This window comes from Haliotis rubra, unplaced genomic scaffold (assembly GCF_003918875.1).
Source record: "Haliotis rubra isolate DU_JTF1 unplaced genomic scaffold, ASM391887v1 Scf64, whole genome shotgun sequence".
NCBI lineage: Eukaryota > Metazoa > Mollusca > Gastropoda > Lepetellida > Haliotidae > Haliotis > Haliotis rubra.
The window spans coordinates 2,049,644-2,072,242 of NW_025767346.1; the positions used below are offsets into that span (position 1 = coordinate 2,049,644).

At 44.7% G+C, this 22,599-nt stretch overlaps 2 long non-coding RNA genes across 2 annotated transcripts in view; one reads left to right on the plus strand and one right to left on the minus strand.

Moving 5' to 3' along the window:
* Positions 1-22,599, minus strand: part of LOC124256805 — a 219,190-nt gene that overhangs the window by 17,655 nt on the left and 178,936 nt on the right. The window contains exon 6 of the long non-coding RNA XR_006893109.1: positions 6,723-7,600. This is a non-coding gene — a long non-coding RNA (uncharacterized LOC124256805). The remainder of the gene's footprint in view (positions 1-6,722; positions 7,601-22,599) is intronic.
* LOC124256803 overlaps positions 10,879-22,599 on the plus strand; it is a 174,469-nt gene continuing 162,748 nt past the window's right edge. The window contains exon 1 of the long non-coding RNA XR_006893107.1: positions 10,879-11,279. This is a non-coding gene — a long non-coding RNA (uncharacterized LOC124256803). The remainder of the gene's footprint in view (positions 11,280-22,599) is intronic.

The window sequence follows — 22,599 nt, forward strand, 5'->3', positions numbered from 1 at the left end:
ACAACTCTTGCACCAGAAAGGGGCTTCACACATTGACTGTTTCACAGTCCCTGAACCACATTATTTTCCCTACTGCCTAGCCCTCCCTACAATGCTAAAGCCCTAAATGAAGCAAGTCTAGATTTCCCCAGGTTCTCATCTCACTGGGGCTCCTTTTCAATTTAAATGGGTTTAATTTGTTGCTATCAAATTTGTAGATATTCAGGGACTAAGCGCCTAACACTGACCCATGTAGGGAATGGAACCCGGGTCTTCGGCGTGACGAGCGAACGCTTTAACCACCAGGCTACCCAACCGCCCCTCTACTATGGGAGATTTTGCATGTTAAATCCAATAGTGCGCTAAACGTTTGTTGGTTTGTTGTTGACTCACCGATAGTCAGTCTTAACGAAGAGGGTCTATAAATATTCGGCCGCCTCCGTGGTGTAGTGGTTAGAGCGTCCGCCCGGAGAGCGGAAGGTCGCGGGTTCGACCCCCGACCGCGTCATACCAAAAGACGTTAAAATATGGTACGTTTGGGTCCCTGCCTGGCGCTCGGCATTCATGGGTACAACAAGGACTGGTCGGCTCGGAGTCAGTATAATGTGTCTGAGTGGGGTATTCATGCTTCACTGCGGCATGATATCTCAGTGAGCTAGCACTATAAAACCAGCTTCAGTCTGGGCTAGTACAAGCAGCCGCACATACACATACACACGCATGCACGTCGTCATATGAGCGAAATATTCTCAAGCACGACGTTAAACCCAATTTCACCTCACCTCACCTATAAATATTCAAGTCGGGATACAAACAAGTGGTCGACATCATGAGCACCGATCTCCGCAAATGGGATACGAAATGGCTCAACAAAGTAAGGACGTCTGCGTTCCCGATCAGGTCAGACGCCGCTTGGAAACGCATTGGTTTGCTGAAGACCAATTCGACAGCGGGTTGGCACCAAAAGTACATGATAAGAGACGTGTTCTTCAAAGAGAGAAAAACAAACCATTGTTGAGCGATAAGCATCTCTCTGCCTGCGTTTAATGGAGCGATACATGTCTAAACCATCAGATTCATCGGTATTGATGCCTTTATGACACTGCAGATACTCGCGAAGAGTGACGTTGCTTTTAGCACGTCAAACATTTGATCATATCTTACAATGCCCCCTGATGACCCCGTTATACCGTGCTGACAAATGAATGCGCTATACCGAAGGTGAGCTCAATGGCGTCATTGTGACACGTGATTAGTTTTCATCGCACGTGAAGGAACGCACAATGTCACTCTTGTTTGTTCGGGTGATGAATGTGAAACATATCGCCTCCACAGATACAATTACACTGTAAGATCAGTATCGACGTCGCACTAATGGAACTAATACGATCGACCGTTTTATCATCAACCCTTTCTGAAAACAGAAAGCGAGCGAGTTGGTTTTTACGCCGCAAATCACGTCCGTTTTTCAGATCAAACTTTCATCGAATCAACGGGGGTCATGTTCAAGGTCATTTGGCGGCGTTATTGAGACGCACAGGATCACTATTGGCTCTAGCCGTTTAGATCATCTTTAAACCTGATCTGAGCAACCCATGCATTTTGTCGTAAGAGGAGACTAACGGGATCGGGTGGACAGACTTGCTGACTTGGTCGACACATGTCATCGTATCCCAATTGCGTAGATCGATGCTCATGATCTCAATCACTGGTCTACCGGGTCCAGACTCCATCATTTACAGGCCGATGCCATACAGCTGGAAAATTGCCGGGTACTGCGTTAAACATCAAGCGGAGAAATAGACCACTCTTGGCTCCTCTGGCACCTCTTCCGTACATTGTAGGCCTAGCAATAAGTGAGTGAGTTTAGTTTTACGCCGCACTCAGCAATATTACAGCTATATGGCGGCGGTCTGTAAATAAGTAAGTCTGGACCAGACAATCCAGTGATCAGCAACATGAACATCGATCTGCGCAATTGGGAACCGGTGACATGTATCAAACAAGTCAGCGAGCCTGACCACCCGATCCCGTTAGTTGCCTCTCACAACAAGCATGGGTTACGGAAGGCCAATATTCTAACCCGGACCTTCACGGGTAGACCTAGCAATAAGTGAGTGAGTATGTTTTTTCGCAGCTTATGGCAATATTCCAGCAATATCAGGGCTGGGGCACCAGAAATGGGCTTCACAAATTGTACCCATGTGGGGAATCGAACCCGGGGCTTCGGCGTGACGAGCCAACGTTTTAACCACTAGACTACCCCACCGCCCCAATAAACAATAAAGTCCCCTAACAGCGGAGAGACAATGTTCTTGAAGAAGATGTTCTCTATCCATCATTCACTGGAGACAAGGGAGAAAAGCTCTATCGGAAGGTTTGCTTGTCGTAAGATGCGACTACCTGGCTCGCTGACTTGGTTGACACATGTCATCGTATCCCAATACCGTATATCGATGCTCATGCTGTTGATCAGTTGATTGTCTGATCCAGACTCGATTATTTACACACCGCCGCCATATAGTTGGAATATTGCTGAGTGCGGGGTTAAACGACAACCAAACAAAGCATCTCAGTTTTGCTTCCAAATTACACATCCTGGCAACACATCTGGTTGGGTTAAACCACGTGACCATCTTCTGGCGGAGCACCACAAACACACGCACGTCACCCGTCAGATGTACTTCTTATTCAGAAGCATATGTTTTGCTGCTTGCAAAAAACTATCAGCAGAGTGAGTGTTGTTCTACGCCGCAGCAAGTTTTTTTCCAGAAATACCATATTTCTCCCTGTCATTAAAGGTGAGCCGGCTTTCCAATGAACGCTCGGTACGTACCAGTCAAAGTGCAACACAATGAACGCCCAGTATGTTAGATTAAATTACTTCTCCCTCGAATGAATATAAGCCGAGACGAGACGAAAACGAAGAAACGAGGAACCTATATTAGCTCACAATATTAAACTCTGAATAACCAATTACCAGGCTTTTTAAAAAAAGTAGCGCGGCGACGCTCATTAGGGACCGTTCATAATTTATGGCTAGGTGGGAGATGACGAATGTTTTTGGACAAGCATGTACAATATGAATGACCCCCCTAAAATGTATGTACAAAATAAGTGACACCCCCTGACACCCTCCCCTCCCCAGAACAAAATTGCTTACCCCCTTAAAATCATCATCATCCCCCATCCATAAATTATGAACGGTCCCTTGGAAGGTAACGCTACTTGTATTCCAATGTTAGGGTCTAGACTAAAGCAGTGTGTAATAGCATGAATGCTGATACTGTTTTAGCGAGCGGATACGCTTGAAGAACTGTCATCACTTCCGGATACAAGTAAAGATTGGCATCCAGCACCCAGATATCAGAACCGTCACAATGTGACATCTACTTACTTCGAAAACGCGCTTCTTATTACATGTAACATATGTTACGTATGGGATTACACATCCGGGATTCTCTCAGTCAGGCACCTAACCGACAGTACACAAAGTCAGCGATCTAGCCCACTCAGCCATCGCGGCTTCAACAAAAATGCTTATTTCATGTATCCATAATTTAACATGACATCTTAATATATTATGCGGCTGGAATCTCATTTATCAACAGATAATTATTTTTTTCAAGCTGTTTGGACGATCTTATAATTCAAGTCGATGTAGGGGCACACAAACGCGTCACCACCGGTCTGTTATGTTACATCCTAGCAGCAGAGAAAGTTCCCCGGGACCAATAAATCATCAAAAAGCTTAATCAGCAAAATGATATTCCTGAAATATTTGATGTTTGACGTTACTTAGTGCAGATAATTACACGACATAGGCCTTCATTGTTTCCTCTGCGTTAAGGATGAGGAACAAGCTAAACGCTGTTGACATTGCGAGGATGCCATACAGCATGCTTCCTGTCAGAATTGAAGGAATCTGCCACAGAAGTGTGATAAGAGCGAGCGATGTAGGTAATAATTTATGTAACTATCTAAATAAAATGCTCCAAAGAATAAAGAGGCGATTGAGTTCGAGGCGTGAACTTGGCGACATGCTAACTGAAAGATTGCACTATTTCCGTGCGTTACGTTAAAGACTTCTGGGGAACTTAATGGGTTCCTATTGCAGCGGTTGCGACTCAGGCGCCTGATGTTGCCTCCGACATCGCTGTCTGCTGCTCTGTTCAGTTGTGTGTAACACAGCTTCCCTGTCACGTAAGCCATGGTTGGAGAGATGATGTAGCGCCTTTTAAACATTTATGAAAACCACTTTGCAGGGCTGTCAACGTGACGTCAAATTGTTCTGGATCCGGGGGACATCGGTGTCACGTACCACGTTTATGGTGAGTCAGTACCTTGGCTCAACGCCGTCTGAACAGTATATCTTGTGAAACTGACGTTGGAGGATGCCATTGATGCCATTGATTGTCATCATAGCTATGCATTTATTTCCGCCGACTATTTTGGTTAAGTTGATGTTGACAGCGGCGTTAAAACAAAGGTGACGTTGTTGTCGGCTTTTATTAATGCGTCTTTGATACCGATCATAACGTTGATACTAAGGGTATATTTTGATGTCGACGTTTAAATACCGATGACGTTGATGTCGTCGTATATAAACGAAGACTTTGCAGTCGGCGTTTAAAAATCGATGACGTTTAACTCGAAGTTAATTTACACGACGACTCTGTTTGAATTACCGATGACGTTGATGTCGAGTTACATCGGGGTGACCTTGATGCCGACGTCATAATGTCGAGTTACAAATCGATGACGTAGATGTCGAGTTTACAAATCGATGACGTAGATGTCGACGTTTCAAGATCGAAGACGTTAAAGCCGAACATTATCATATTGTCGACGTTTAATTACCGATGACGGTGACGTCGAACTTTATTAACGACGACCTATATATCGACGTCATAACACTGATGGCATTGATACCAAAGTTATATCTTGATGTCGACCTTTAAATACCAATGACGTTGAAATGGAAGTTTATAAACGATGACCTTGTTGTCTACGTTTAGATACCGATGGCGTTGATAATAATGTTATAAACGAAAACCTTGATATCGACGTTAAAATTCTGATGACGTTGAAGGGGAAGTTTATAAACTATGACCATGATGTTGACGTTTAACGATGATGTCGAAGACGTTGATGTTGAACTAAAATAACGACGATCTTTTTGTCGGCGTTTAATTACCGATGACGTCGATAACAAGCTATAGACGACAACCTTGATGTTGACGTTTGATAACGGATGAGGCTGACGTCACGTCATAACAGCGACGGCCATGATAAAGACGTTATAACACGAATGACGGTGATGCCAGAGTTATAAACGACGTCTTTAATACCGAAGTTTAAACAGCGATCGTTTACGATCAAGAGGAGAGCGATTTTGATGTCTTCACAGTGACGACATCTTGTTTAAACACAGTGCCACGATATCTTGTCACTCGTTGGGCGGTGGGGTAGCCTCGTGGTTAAAGCGTTCACTAGTCACGCCGAAGACCCGGGTTCGATTCCCCACATGAGTACATTGTCAAGCCCATTTCTGGTGTTCCCCGCCGCGATATTGCTTGAATATTGCTAAAAGCGGCGTAAAACCGAAACTCACTCACTCACACTCAAACACAGTATAGACTCTGAACAGTCCTCGTTATAACGAGGAGGGCAACGATAGTTACGCTAAACCTGGCGCTCGAATCCCAGTCTGTTTCCGAACAGCTGTGCTCCTGTTTCCGAGCTGGGTATTCACTGGAGAAAACTATTCTGGATGTAAAAAAGACTCATTGCAATATTACGACGTGATAAATAGCGATTCTGGCCTCTGCCTTGAGTTGAACACTGTAGATATTCGCTATTATCTGAAGATTCATATGCCGGTCTTATCACGATAAAGTTCAACAACGTGATTTTAAGTGTGACATGGTCAGGAAGGGCATATCAGTACAGTTTCACTAAATCAGCTGAAGACTGTCTGAATACTGCATTTGTGCGTGGGTGAGTGAGTGTCTGATCGTGTGAGTGAGTGAGTGAGTGAGTGAAAGGATGGGTGGTTGAGTGAGCGGGTTGGTTGGTGGTGAATAAGTGTATGAGTGAGTGGGTGAAAGGATGGGTGGTTGAGTGTGTGAGCGGGTTGGTGGTGAATGAGTGGGTGAGTGAGTGAGTTTGGTGAGTGAGTGAGTGGATAGGTTGGTGGTGAGAGAGACTCAATGAATGAGTGTGTAAGTGAAAGGGTGGGTGAGTGAAAGGGTGAGTGAGTGAGGGTGTGTTGATGGGTGGGTGAGGGAGTGGGTTTAGCGAGCGATGTATTTACTATACAAAAACCGTGTGGTCAATAGAGCAAAGAACAGTCACCTCATCGACGTTCAGTGACGTATTTAACTGCCAGGGCACTAACTGGAGAACACCCTTTCTGCTAAATATGTTAACGATTCGTCATAATACTCATTGTTTGCGCCTGGCTGTTGAAGAAAACTATCATTTTATACTTGACAATCATTGGACACAAGCTGGGTTTTCATTCTAAATTTTCAGGTTTGACAAAAGTATTGAATGACCTGACAGGATCTGTTGTGGTGAAAGGTGTATTCTTACAGGGTAGAAATAGTACTTACAGAGAGACTAAAAACATCTCGACCTTCGATAAGACGTTTATAGCGTGTAGCGTGTGGTTCAAAGTGAGCGTAAAAATGGAAAGCACGGATGACAAAGAGCAAGTATCTCGCTAAACACAAACTTACCATTTACTGTGTTCCATCTTAGGTCAATTAGGTCCAAGGTCGCTTCCACATTTTGGGTAGGTCGGCGTGAAAATCGCTTCTGTTTCTTGGATATGACGGGTCAGAGGTCGCTTCTCCATCTCGGGTGAGTGTAGGTGAAGGTCGCCTCTCCATCGTGAGTCAGTATAAGTGAAGGTCGCTTCTTCATCGTGAGTCTGTGTAGGTGAAGGTCGCCTCTCCATCGTGAGTCAGTGTAGGTGAAGGTCGCTTCTCCATCTCGGGTCAGTGTAGGTGAAGGTCGCCTCTCCATCGTGGGTCAGTGTAGGTGAAGGTCGCCTCTCCATCGTGAGTCAGTGTAGGTGAAGGTCGCTTCTCCATCTCGGGTCAGTGTAGGTGAAGGTCGCCTCTCCATCGTGGGTCAGTGTAGGTGAAGGTCGCCTCTCCATCGTGAGTCAGTGTAGGTGAAGGTCGCCTCTCCATCGTGAGTCAGTGTAGGTGAAGGTCGCTTCTCCATCTCGGGTCAGTGTAGGTGAAGGTCGCCTCTCCATCGTGGGTCAGTGTAGGTGAAGGTCGCCTCTCCATCGTGAGTCAGTGTAGGTGAAGGTCGCTTCTCCATCTCGGGTCAGTGTAGGTGAAGGTCGCCTCTCCATCGTGGGTCAGTGTAGGTGAAGGTCGCCTCTCCATCGTGGGTCAGTGTAGGTGAAGGTCGCCTCTCCATCGTGAGTCAGTGTAGGTGAAGGTCGCTTCTCCATCTCGAGTCAGTGAAGGTGATGGTCGCTCCTCCATATCGGGTCAATGTCGGTGACGGTCACGTCTCCTGTGATGTGAACTTCTCTTCAACGGCTTGGGTTAGCGTGGGAGAAGGTCGCATCTCCACCAAAGATGTAATTGGTTCGCACCTGAAAAGAAAATAACGGATGAATTATGCAGCAGAGGCGAGCATCTCGATTATTTCATTTCACAGAATAGTGTGAATAAATTAGTGTGTTTAAAACCCCCATTCACCCACGTTCAAGTTAGCGACGAATACGAACTCTGAGCAATCAATGTCTTGGCTTCAATGTGACGGGGCACGAATGACACAGTCTTCTAAGAACCCGCGTTTCGCTGCAGGTGCGTCCCTTGGCAGCGTGAGAACTGACTGGCTGACTGAGTTTGGTTTTACGCCGCTTTTAGCAATATTCCAGCAACATCACGGCGGGGGACACCAGAAATGGGCTTCACACATTGTACCCATGTGGGGAATCGAACCCGGGTCTTCGGCGTGACTAGCCAACGCTTTAACCACTAGGCTACCCCACCGCCCGGCAGCGTGAGGAACCTATGATCGCAAGTTCGAATCCCGATTCGCACGAATATATTTCCTAGGTTTGCCAGCACCCATGCGTATTCCAACCTACCCTGAACAGTTCCACCTCACCATCCTGTGATCCACCCCATCCAACAATATCCCGTCCCAACAGAACCTGTTACGCTCCACCCGTAACTATCCTACCCCACCCCTACCACCCCGAAGCAGTATTTAACGCCACCACTAAACTTCAACGCCACCCAATCAAACAATATTTCGTCCCACCTGAAACTGTTCCCTTCAACTTATACCGTTTCTTCCAGTCGCGATGATTTACAGACGCCGCCATATAGCGGGAATATTGCTGCGCGCGGCCTAAAACTCAATTCACTCACTCACTATGCAGATCCTCCCCCACCCAACTATATAACGTCCCATTAAAAATGTCTCACCCCTTCCGACAATATCCCACCGTTCTATAAACTGTGCAACAACATTCAACCCCATTCAACTCCATTCTCAACTGTTGAAACCCACATTTTCAGCCCTAAACTGTCCCGCTCCCACAACAATGTGTCACACCTCTCTCAACTGCACCATGCGATTCCAAATTGTGCGCCCCTTCAGGGACAGACCACCACATTCTCAGCTGTTTCACTCCATCCAAGAGGGGGTGGTGGGGTAGCCTTGTAGTTAAAGCGTTCGCTCGTCAAGCCGAAGACCCGGGTTCGATTCCCCACATGGGTACAATGTTAAAGACCATTTCTGGTGCCCCCCGCCGTGATATTGCTGGAATATTGCTAAAAGCGGCGTAAAACCATACTCACTCACCATCCAAGACTGTTCCAATTCAATCTAAACTGTGCCACCCCACCCGTCATTATTTGACCCCGTTCTAACCCACCTCTTCCTGTTACATCCCGGCTCCACCCGAAGTATGATCCCGCCATTAAATAGGCCCACCTTTCCCATGGCCAAAAAGCATCCCGTGAAGTATAATTATTATTATAGTATAATTATTTCCACCCCAAAATGACCAGTATGCAGTGTCCTGTCTTTCCACCTTAGTTGTCATCGTTACCGATTATTCTCAAGCCCATATCTCTTTTTTCTCATCCAATTCCCCACCGTCACAGCGACCGTAGATCAAAGAGACGGGTAATCCTAAAATGAAGACTTGCGCCTGATCACTCAAATCAACAGTGGGAAGGCAGGGTAGTGAACCTCCTAGATTAGAGGACAGAGGGCGCTGTAAACCCCAGCCCCAAACTAGGACAAGAACCGATATGGTGACTTACTCACGTGTCTAGCTGTCTGATAGCTGTCAAATTACACAATCTCTCTGAAGGCTATACGGTAACCGTTACCAGCCCTGATTATGTATATGTGTATATGCAGGTTGAGCTTTTATGTTGAGCAGCCGGGAGACTTGGGTACTGGTTATTGAACCGTTCTCTCACTCACTCACTCACTCACCCACTCGAAGTGATGCAAGAAGACACACCTTTGTCTTCAGCTAATATGACAATAACTATCAGTTGCTATTGAAAGTCATCGCCGACATATGTCATAACTTTATGTATAATTGTCATGACAACATATCATCAACGTCATCGTCAACGATGTCATCATCGTCGTCACCATGTTATGATAACGTACATCATCACCGACACTGTTTGAATGATAATCATCATCGCCGATATGTTATCAACATCTTACACCAACATCGCCATTGTCAGCGTCGCCGTCATCACGGTCGTAGTCATGAGTAATAACTTACATCACCACCGTCATTGTCACTGTCGTCATCAAACAATTGATAACTTATATCGTCGCATAGTCAGCACCATACGAGCGATAACTCATATCATCAGCATCGAATGTGATAATTCATCTCATCATCAACGTCATCATATAAGTAGCAACTCATTGTAGCCAGAAATGTGTTAGCTTTCATCGTCATCGTCCCTACAATCCTCCTCGTCATAATCATTTGCATCTTCATCGTCAGATTAGATTCCGTAATACTACGCCGCTTCAGTGTGACGAGCGGACGCTTTAACCATTAGGCTACCCCACCGCCCCCGTAGTAATAATATAATAAAAGCAGTAGTGGTCGTCGTCGTCGTTGTAGTAGCAGCAGCAGCAGCAGTAGTAGTAGTAGTAGTAGTAGTAGTAGTAGTAATAGCTGCATTATTTTAATTATTAGTAACTGTAGTTTAGTTTTATTAGCAGAGAGTAGCATGACACGACAACCAGTCCACGGTACTGTAATTCAAAGTAGGCCTATTCTCTGTAATACCAGCGTCGTGATAGCAGCGATACACTGCCTCTCTCACGGAGTCGCCTGTTTCGTCATTCATCCCCGCTCAGATTGCGAGAGTAGACACAAATAGACGCTGCTACCCATGCCAGAGAACGTATCCTATATTTAGACCTAATTCAATGCTAATATATTGTCCGAGTCAAATTACTTCCGTTTAAGACACCTTTACAAAAGCCTTCACCTTTGCTGATGCGCTTGGTAAAATCGAAATTCGCACCAAATATAGACATGATGTCAGAATAGGTGTTTTTCCCTAATCTGGAGAGCTCTGCGTCAAAGGGAGACCACCCACGTAGCAGTCAGCTGATCGAGAAAGTCGAAACATGTAAAAATCAATATCCCCGATCGATGACATCGAACTGTGGGTGACGGTGTGGGCATGGTCACGCATGAACCCACGATAGACCCACGCGAGTTCCTTGGTCGTGAGCGGCGAAATGTCACCGTGTTATTGTACAAACATCTTTAAATCAATATGTCCTGACTCAAAGTTAGTTTTTTAATCCCGCTGCAGCTGTTAAAATGCAGTTAGGATTGATAAGACAGAAAAATCGCTTCCGAAAGACGACGCTGCAGGAATATGGTGGTTACTTCGCATGCATCGCAGAGCAGTTGTCGTGCAGTCGTTGTCGAAGCACCTGCATCGGGACACGTATCTGTCGTCGCGTGAGATTGAAACGGATGACGTCACAAGACGACAACCCCATGCTCTCAGCTGCACACGAACGTACGTACTATACATGCTGGTCGTGCATGTTGCGTGCAGGTGACCCGCTAATTTGCATATGACCTCTGCAAACCTGCTTTCGATGCACCGAGCATTGAGAGTGTGTCGCTGTATACAGAATGTGTTTGGGGAGAAGAGCGGTGTGAGTTATACAATCCACGCCGCTCAATAGTCAGGATATTTCATATAGGTGGATATACTTTACCATACGACTGCAATCAACGAAGATGGCGGGTAGGTAGCCAATTGTCCTGGTTTTTTTCTTATTACATCATAGCTGTATGACTGCCGAGCAGTTTGGTTACATAATCGACAACAAAACACTGAGGCAGGTTGCCTTGCTGGGTCGAGACAGGGCGTCTTGACCCAGGGAGATTGTCTGTATTTCCCAGCCCCAGGGATCGATACACCAGGCCCGGGGGTGGCGGTGGGGGGTGGGGAGGGAGAGTCGGTGCAGGTCAGGCTGAACCTTACCCCAGATTATTTCGTGATATTTCGGATTAAATTCTTTGGAATGCAGCCAGTTGGGTTAAAAAGTGTCCATGACACAGTGGAACGGAATTTGACAAACGAAGCTCCAAAGGAGGACTCTATTCGGGAAGCCCTCATAACGCAATCACGCCTTAAGGAAAATGAACGCATGTCAGACAAGAGTGTCAGCTTTGAACCCTCAGCCCGAGACGGGTCTAATGCTGTCTCGACAGTTGTCAAAACTAGGCTAAACTCACACTATCAAGCGATATGGTACATTTACACACAGTAATATTACTATTGTTTATACCCCTCGACGTCTAACAGTTGGGTTAAGTCTTTATTTTGTCTCGGAAACACCTAATCGTCGCATCACATTTGATTGCAACGGGCGCCGCGCCTCGCCTGCAGTATGGTGAGATCCACATTGGAAGGCCGAGTCTCTGTTTACGCTGGCAAACGATTACATAATCAAACGCCATAACTGTCAGTCTCAATATTGCGCATGCGCAAAGGGGATTTAGGGTCATGGCCCTTTGGATCTGTCTGAGGGGCACGTGACACGCTTTTCTCGCACAGTTTCAAAGTCTCGTTCTATTTGCTTGGGTTGTTATTTGACAGTATAGTGTTGTATTTAGACTGCTGAGGTGATAGCAGTGTTACGTTAGATTGTCAGTTGAAAGGAAGCGCTGAATTGAATCGCGCTCCAAGTGGAAAGAAAGCCACAGTCTGCATCGGCCACTATAACCACTAATACAATAAGAGACGAATGCACCAACTTAAAGATAACCACAAGTTTCGGAATTATAACTCATATCCCAGCACCGCCATTAATCCTCGGATTTCAACAAGTAGAACACGCGCAATACGATGATTATTTTCTTCCTGTCACCAGTTGTTAGGAAGGTGTTTTCATGCATGGTGTCGCTGGCTCATTCAACGGGCGCGTACATTGCCTGTATTGTGTCGACGCTCTACCTGCTTAACGAGCGTTGATGTAGGAGAGAATTTGGTTGCAAAGCGAAACACCCACAAGATCATATCAGGGAAATAAGCAGCCATTAAAAACATAAATCCTTCCAAACTAGCCTCCCTTGCAGACAAACAAGGCCCAACAAGAAAGCCCTATCATTTGGGCTATAATTACACCGGTGATCATGGCATAGTTTTTTCGAATGATCGTACACAAAGCGGCATTGTGTGACCTGTTATATTTGCCGGTAACTTCTAACATTCTCCGCTCGACGTCTAAGGAGATTGTGAGAAAATGCCCCGCATGTAATCGCTAAGTGGTATGAGCTAGTTAGCGTGAAGAATCCATTTTTTAAGTCGAACATTTTCAGTCTTGACACAGGGTTGGACACTGGGTTGTAACTGCTCAGTAATTAAGCCGAGTGTGGATGTCTGTCGCATGTTGCATCTGGATGTATGTCTGTTTCCTTCACTCGTGTCTGCTTCCTTCACCCCGTGTCTGTTTCCTTCACTTCACTCTGTCTGTTTCCTTCTTTCACCCTCGTGTCTGTTTCCTTCCTTCGTGTGTCTGTTTCCTTCACTCGTGTGTTTCCTACACTCTGTGTCTGTTTACTTATTTCTGTGTCTGTTTCCTTCACTGTTTCCTTCACACTCTGTGTCTGTTTCCTTCACCCTGTCTGTTTCCTTCCACCCTGTGTCTGTTTCCTTCCACTCTGTGTCTGTTTCCTTCACTCTGTGTCTGTTTCCTTCTCACCTGTGTCTGTTTCCCTGTCTGTTTCCTTCACTCTGTCTGTTTCCTTCTCTCACTGTTTCCTTCATCCTGTGTCTGTTTCCTTCACCCTGTCTGTTTCCTTCCAACCTGTGTCTGTTTTCTTCACTTTTTCCTGTGTCTGTTTTCTTCACTGTTTCCTTCACTCTGTGTCTGTTTCCTTCACTGTTTCCTTTTCACTCTGTGTCTGTTTCCTTCACCCTGTCTGTTTCCTTCACTGTTTCCTTCACTCTATGTCTGTTTCCTTCATCCTGTCTGTTTCCTTCTTCACTCTGTTTCCTTCCAACCTGTGTCTGTTTTTTCCCCTGTGTTCTGTTCTGTTTTTCCTTCACTGTTTCCTTCACTCTCTGTCTGTTTCCTTCCACTGTTTCCTTTGTTTCTTCACTCTGTTTCCTTCCAACCTGTGTCTTCACTTTTTTTTACTCTGTGTCTGTTTCCTTCACTCTGTGTCTGTTTCCTTTCACTCTGTCTGTTTCCTTCACTGTTTCCTTTCCACTGTGTCTGTTTCCTTCACTGTTTCCTTCACCCTGTCTGTCTCTGTTTCCTTCAACCTGTGTCTGTTTCTTTTCCTTCTTCACCCTGTGTCTGTTTCTTCTTCCATTCCGTGTCTGTTTCTTTCATCCTGTGTTCTTCCCTGTCTGTTTCCTTCCACCCTGTCTGTTACCTTCACCCTGTGTCTGTTTCCTCCACTCTGTGTCTGTTTCCTTCACCCTGTGTCTGTTTTCTTCATTCCGTGTCTGTTTCTTTCACACCTCTGTGTTCTTCCCCTGCCTGTTTCCTTCACTCTGTGTCTGTTTCCTTCACTCTGTGTCTGTTTCCTTCACCCTGTGTCTGTTTTCTTCATTCCGTGTCTGTTTCTTTCACCCTGTGTCCTTCCCTGTCTGTTTCCTTCACTCTGTGTCTGTTTCCTTCACTCTGTGTCTGTTTCCTTCACACTGTGTCTGTTTCTCCTTTTTGCTTCCTTCACCCAGTCTGTTTCCTTCACTGTTTCCTTCCTTCACTCTGTGTCTGTTTCCTTCACCCTGTGTCTGTTTTCTTCATTCCGTGTCTGTTTCCTTCTCTGTTTCCTTCACAATGTGTCTGTTTCCTTCACTGCGTCTGTTTCCTTCACCCTGTGTCTGTTTCCTTCACAATGTGTCTGTTTCCTTCACAATGTGTCTGTTTCCTTCACTCTGTGTCTGTTTCCTTCACCCTGTGTCTGTTTCTTTCACAATGTGTCTGTTTCCTTCACTCTGTGTCTGTTTCCTTCACTCTGTCTGTTTCCTTCACAATGTGTCTGTTTCCTTCACTCTGTGTCTGTTTCCTTCAATCTGTGTCTGTTTTCTTCATTCCGTGTCTGTTTCCTTTCCAATGTGTCTGTTTCCTTCACAATGTGTCTGTTTCCTTCACTCTGTGTCTGTTTTCTTCATTCCGTGTCTGTTTCCTTCACCCTGTGTCTGTTTTCTTTATTCCGTGTCTGTTTCCTTCACAATGTGTCTGTTTCCTTCACCCTGTGTCTGTTTTCTTCATTCCGTGTCTGTTTCCTTCACCCTGTGTCTGTTTCCTTCACACTGTTTCTTCACCCCATGTCTGTTTCCTTCTTTCTTTGTCTGTTTGTTTCCACCCTGTCTGTTTCCTACACTCAGTGTCTGTTTCCTTCACATCACAATGTGTCTGTTTCCTTCACCCTGTCTGTTTCCTTCTGTCTTGTCTGTTTCCTTCACCCTGTGTCTGTTTCCTTCTGTCTTGTCTGTTTCCTTCACCCTGTGTCTGTTTCCATATTTCTTGTCTGTATCTTTCACCCTGTGTCCTTATCAGTGCATGTCGTATCAGTGTGTGCTTCCCCCTTCATCTTTCTTTGCCTCATTGCATTTCTTGATGTCTGCTATCATGAGTAATATCAAGCTTGTAGGTTTTTCTGTGCAGTCTCTCACTAACTGTGTCAATGACTGTCTCTTACCGCGACATGCCCCAACCGTTAGCTCTGTGCATATCGGTGGGGTAGCCTAGAGGTTAAAGCGTTCGCTCGACACGCCGAAGACCCGGGTTCGATTCCCTCATGGGTACAATGTGTGAAGCCCATTTCTAGTGTCCCCTGCCGTGATACTGCTGTAATATTGGTAACTCAGCGTAAAACTCTACTCACTCACTCTATGCATATCTGATTTTCTGTCTTTGTCAGTCTAATTGTCTTTCTCTTTCTGTATGTCTGATTGTCTTATTGTGCACCTCCTTTTGTATGCCTGATTGTCTATCTTTCCGTTTGTCACATAGTCTGTACAATTGTCTCTCTTATATGTTGTATGTCCGATGGTCTGTTTGCTGTTCGCGCATGTCTGTACCTTCATAGGGTTGACAATGTATGTGTCACTATCGGATACAAACCTACAGATGACTTCCCTATTGTATTCTATTGTCTGGCTAAATTTAAACCGTTTTCTCTGTTTGTCTTCCCGTCTGTGTCAGTTCCTATGTGTTGTCCCTCACTGTCCCCAGGTTTCTCATCCTTTCTCACTTATTGGCTGCCAGTCTTCCTATTTGCCGTTTTTCGTCTTTCCCGTGTCTGTCTTTTTATGTTTCATACGACGTTTCTGCCTCTGGCTGGTTCGCTATTCGTCTGTATCTATAAGTCTCTGTTTTTATGTTTCTATCTAAACGGTCCCTGTCTGTCTGTCTTTCTTTCTCTGATTGACTTTGTTTGTGTCTGGGTCTGTCGCTTTCTGCCTGTTTCTATCCGAATGTCGGTAATTCTCGGTCTCCGTCGTAACAGTCGCAACACCCACACCCCCTTAAAAACACAACACGCACGCACACAGACTAAATAAAACAAACCAAAAAGTAATAAAAGAAAATGTGATACCGCCTTAAGCACAGTCACAATTTCCACACAGCAATAACTACTTCTTACAAGAGCTCCTCTTAACTCTAAAGAGATAACTCGTCTCATGAGAAGTATTGACCTTTCCTAACTGATATCTTTCATAGGTAGATCTGAACCATGTCCATACAATTATTCCTATCTATTTACTGCCGTGAGTAACAGAATATATACACCAAGACAGAGGCAACACTATCATCACCTTTAACTATGGACCATTAGGCCCAGTGTCATTAATAAAACGATGGAGCACCGAGTCCAGTATATAAGTATAGACTATTAAGTCCAGGGGAACGCTATTGAGCATCAAGGCCAGGACCTCTTAGTCTATAGCTTTCCCCCGAACCACTTAGTCTATAGCTTTCCCCTGGACCTGATGGTCTGTAGCTTTCCCCTGGACCTCTTAGTTTATAGCTTTCCCCTGAACCACTAAGTCTATAGCTTTCCCCCGAACCACGTAGTCTATAGCTTTCCCCTGGACCTGATGGTCTGTAGCTTTCCCCTGGACCTCTTAGTTTATAGCTTTCCCCTGAACCACTAAGTCTATAGCTTTCCCCTGAACCACTTAGTCTATAGCTTTCCCCTGGACCTGCTAGTCTATAGCTTTACTCTGGACCTGATAGTCTATAGCTTTCCCCTGGACCTGATGGTCTGTAGCTTTCCCCTGGACCTCTTAGTTTATAGCTTTCCCCTGAACCACTAAGTCTATAGCTTTCCCCTGAACCACTTAGTCTATAGCTTTCCCCCGAACCACTTAGTCTATAGCTTTCCCCTGAACCACTTAGTTTATAGCTTTCCCCTGAACCACTTAGTTTATAGCTTTCCCCTGAACCACTTAGTCTATAGCTTTCCCCCGAACCACTTAGTCTATAGCTTTGCCCTGGACCTGTTAGTCTATAGCTTTCCCCTGGACCTGATAGTCTATAGCTTTCCCCTGGACCTGATAGTCTATAGCTTTCCCCTGGACCTGATAGTCTATAGCTTTACTCTGGACTTGAAACTCTATCGCTGGGAAGCGTTGTAGAGTGTGAGGACCAGGTGAAAACCGCCGACTCTCCGATATAGATACACTGAAATATAATCACTCATTACTGGCGACCTTTACTTCAACTACACACCTTCAAGATCTCATGCATATTTGAGAGACTCACTCGTTCTAGATCACATTAATCCAAAACGTATCAATTCAGTATTATGTCTGTTCACGTCAACGACATTTCACCACCGTTGTGGAATATTCTCTGTTCATGGGTCTAAACCTCCACAGAATATTGTACTGTATAGCTGACTTAATCAGAATTCCAAATGTCAACAAATATGATGTATACTGTGTTAAATACAGATTTTCTCCATATGTGTAATATTCCAAATGTCCAAAAATATGATTTTAATTGTGTATATGAATACTCATGCGAAGGTTGTCATCAGTAAGGCAGTTGCTTTAGATGGAATGAGGGTGGAACAAATAGGATTAACAGAGGAGAAAATCAGACTGTAACGAAAGTTATATCTTGGAATGGTATCACTTGGCATCCAGCGGGAGCTCCGTTCCTCGCGGATTAACACACGCGCTGCGAGGAGGACGAAGCAGTGTTTGATTGCCGTAAATCGACAAGTGATCATATCATAAGAACAGCGCGTTACGGCAGTCCACAACTGATTGCAGCGCATCCGTCAGCTGATCACGAGATCGCGGCGTACACGGGACCTTAGCGAGAACTCCGGTAACGCGCACTTGTAGAGAGATATTTGTACCCCCAGACGTCTGGGTAATATCCGTGGCGATTAGTTTCATATTTAGACGGCTTTTACGCAGTCAGTTGTGCTGTTAGGGCAATCTTGGGAATATCATAGAACCAATACGTAACTAAGCTGCATAGCTTCAGACAAGCGGAGTCAATTTAGTGCGTTCAATGGCTGTTTGATTGAATAGTTTCGTATTTTATTCGAAAACATTTATCAGAATGTCCAAACAGGGCCGTTTTATCACCGCATGCATCTCATCATATGATTGATTAGCAGGTCCGCCTAGAAGGGGCTACTTACTTGCGTATTGACTGAACTATACAGCAAGTTTATGTACAATAATGGTTATCCTCAGACATGGGTATCACATGGCTGAATACAATCTTGGAGACTGGTTGATTTATATATTCTCGTTTGGGGCCAGTATCTATATTTGTGGTCGTGCAATCTGAATTATCATCGACAGCTTGCGATGTATTACGACACAACTCGGGGTATCAGTCAGTGCTGTGGTTTGGGAAGAACTATTGTTTTGTGCAATACCGCTTTTGCAACTTACACTATGGTTTGGTGGTTGTTTAGGTGGGTGGGGGTCTGACGCTTTCGCCTCGCCGACAGAATACCGGGGCTGGGTTCAGAGAATGGTATTTCCCACCGGCACTATGTCTAATACTGATGTGTGATAAGGTAGTATTGGCAACATGGTAAGACAAACGTCCGAGAAACATTGAGCATTGCCAGAGTATCAAGTGAATGAATTACCACATTATCAAATCAGGGGATGAATGCCAGAGTATCAGATCAGGGGATTCCTTGAGTATCAAATTGTCATTGTATAAAATGAGGGAATCGTCAGAGTATCAAATCAGGATATTGATAGAGTACCACATCAGGGGATTGCCAGAGAATCAAGTCACGGCATTGCCAGGGTATCAAATAAGGGGATTGCCAGAGAATCAAGTCACGGCATTGCCAGAGTATCAAATAAGGGGATTGCCAAAGAATCAATTGCAAGTCAAGGCATTGCCAGAGTATCAAATAAGGGGATTGCCAGAGAATCAAGTCACGGCATTGCCAGGGTATCAAATGAGGGGATTGCCAGAGAATCAAGTCAAGGCATTGCCAGAGTATCAAATCAGGATATTGCCGGAGTATCAAATCAGGGGCTTGTCAGAGTATGAAATCAAGGGATTGCCAGAGTATCGATTCAGGGGCTTGTCAGAGTATGAAATCAAGGGATTGCCAGAGTATCGATTCAGAGGATTGTCAGAGTATCAAATCAGAGGATGGTCAGAGTATCAAATCACGGGATAGCTTGTCAGAGTATCAAGTAACAGGATTTCCAGAGTGACTGAAACTCAGGACTTATTTGACTCAGGACTGGTGTAAAGGTAATCACCAATGGTAGGAACACCCCCACCCCCCACCCCTCCTGAAAGTAGTGACAGGCCAAAATGAGACCTGAAGCTGCACTGACATATCAGTGGTCTCTCGGTATAACTGCAGAGGAAAACAGACGGGAGTCCAGGCTCTTAAGTGTTGAAATCCCCACAGCAACAGGCAAACCTGACTGAGACGGAAACAAGCAGATGCGACAAGGAATTGAGTGAGTGAGTGAGTGAGAGGGAGGGAGAAAATGGGACTGAAGATATTTGATAGAAAAATTGAGCTTGTTAGCCACTGGGTGAGTGAGTGGATGACTGATACAGTGGGTGTGTCAAGTAATGTTGGCTAAAGCAAAGTATCTATGGGATAACCAAGTGATGAAGGCGTTCCTAATTTACAACGAAGACCTGGGTTCGATTCCCCACATGGGTTCAATATGAAGAGTCCATAGTTTGATATTTTACTGGAATAATGCAATGCATTAAAACTAAACTGACCAGTACGGTTGCTGTAACCCATTTCAACACACAAAGCTCTTAAAAGGGTTATACCTACGCTAAAGGTGTCGTCCACGGTATTGCCAAAGCAAGACATTGAAAAACATTTAAAGGGAGTCGAGGTTGTGACCAATTGGTAATCACAAATATCACAATTTATTCAGAAGGTATTGAAAACGGATTTGTTTCAGAAAGCCTCTGGGGCGGTGGGGTAGCCTAGTGGTTAAATCGTTCGCTCGTCACGCCGAGACCCGGGTTCGATTCCCCACATGGGTACAATGTGTGAAGCCCATTTCTGGTGTTCCCCGCGTGGTATTGCTGGAATATTGTGTTAAACTAAACCAAACACACCCACTCATTCCCACAGCCTCTATGACATTAATGATCACGTTTAGAATTACCTAGACATTTATGGCTATCAATGGCTGTTGTTTAGAATATTTAGACATATACCATCCAGGGCTCGATTCAGTGCTTTGTTACTTGCACTGGTGCAACCCAATATAACAAAGTGCAACCTAGTTATGAGTCTAACTTGCACCAGGTGCAAGTCAATTTTTGAGTGGGTTAACTTCTGAATAAAACATCTAAATAATTCAATAGCATATTTCTGATATTACATATTGCAATAAAAACTGCGCAACTGGAATTTGACTGGTGCAACTAGGTTTTTATCTTAGGTTGCACTTGGCGCAAGTGGGTTAACATCTCTTAAATCGAGCCCTGCCATCTTTGTCGCCATCTTCACGAACATGTAAATGTTTCTGTAACGTTCTGTGAAATTACTGGCATTTTTTTCATGAAAGCAATAATGTAATTTCCACCTCGACATATGATCGTATCAGATCATGCGACACATGGGCGGATCCAGGAATTTTAAAAGGAGGGGATTCAGGTCCCCTACACACACACACACACACACACACACACACACACACACACACACACACACACACACACACACACACACACACACACACACACACCATTGGTTTCGCCAACGCAAATCTTTTTATTTCAATGTGATCTTAAGTCATTTTCAAAGGGTGTGTGTGTGTGTGTGTGTGTGTTCGAACCCCCTGAACCCCCCCTCTGGATCCGCCACTGTGCAAACACCATGTATTCCTTCTTCACATTTTAAAACGCTGCCGTTTTCTTAAATGAGCAATGCATGAAGGTTCATTCCATTCCAAAACTCCCTAGTCTCAGAATAGAATAATGTCCTGTCATGCAACGCCACCGCCGTTGTCCGCATCTACATACACGACAGCCGCATCTTGACGGCATGGTCAAATCATTTTCGCACTTTTTCGTGGGTTCATATTGACAGTGGCGACATCGCGACCAGCCCTCGTGGCTCTTCCGGGCTCAGTTCGAGTAAAACTCGGGTTGTTGAAAAACCCCAAGTGATATCTTTCTTAAACATTGAGCCATGAAGGAGATAAACATATTTGTCTCTATTAATAATTGATTATTCCATACACGAGTAACTCTACATATGTCATCAAGATACCTATAGTGTATGTGAGGTATGGTGTTTCTCTCTCGTGATTACATTAGAATCAGATGATACTCAGACCTTATCTCTGTCGGGTCCAATAGTTTCTCTAATTCACGTTGCTATCATATTACTCATACGTTCTATTAAACAGAAAAAAATCCCCAAATCGACCGATGTACGGAGAGATAGTTTGGTATTAGTTTCACAGCGTTATCGTGCAGATCACGGAATGTGCCGATTGGGTGCTAATGCGTCGGAAACTATACTTATGTGGAGGTATTAAATTAAAAGTGCTTTCGAGGCACTAAATTCGTTAGCAGTTACGTCATTTTCAAAACCACCCGTGAAGATCCGGGTTAGAATTAATCTTCAGCGATCCACACTTGTCGTAAAAGGCGACTAACGTGATCGAGTGGTCAGGCTCGCTGACTTGGTTGGCACATGTCATCTCATCCCAGTTGCGTAGATCGATGCTCATGCTGTGATCACTGGATTGTCTGGTCCAGACTCCTTTATCAACGGACCGCCGTCATATAGCTGGAATATTGCTGAGTGCGGCGTAAAACAACAAACCATCCAACACTTGAACAATTTTCTAAATCGAAAAAGACCACGCCCACGCCCACGCCCACGCCCACGAGGTCGTGTTTCCTGATTGGCTGTTACTTAATTGCTCAGAGCGATGTCATTCCGTCTTTTGGGATAAAGCTGTTTCAGTTTTCGAGTAAAGATGCGTTAATAAATATTTGTTTTTGTATACACATGTTCTACACGGGGAAAAAGGTAGGTCATACACGGGGTATACATAGGTAAACCCGGGGTAAAGATAAATTATACACGGGGTATACATAGGTTATACACAGTGTGTATACAGTTTATACATAAATGTCCGTAAGTAATACGGAACCAGGAAATATAAAATTGAGCTGAATATATTATGATTTTAATCCTAAAATTTCGCCTTTATAATGGAATTCATATTCATGCTGAATTTTGTTCTTTTATAGTTTGGGTATGTTAACTTTCTTCGAATTCGTAGCATCTCGTCGACATTAAAAAGACATTTCGAAAATTGATCTTAAGACGTCAAAGGTTGTATCGAACCGCGCCCTTCCTTCAGCCAGTTCACAGACCTTTTTGACAAAAACGTATGGTCCGAGCCTGACAGTCGATTAAAATGTCATTTCACACCATAAGGGTGTTAAAACCAATCTCTTTGATACCAGTACACAGTAAATCACATGATTTCCTCGACAGAAATGGGAAACACGTCTATAGCAAGGACTGGCCCGTTCCAGGCCCATAGCTCAGTGTAAGTGCTCCGTGCTACAACCGCTAAAGTCGAACGAATTTCT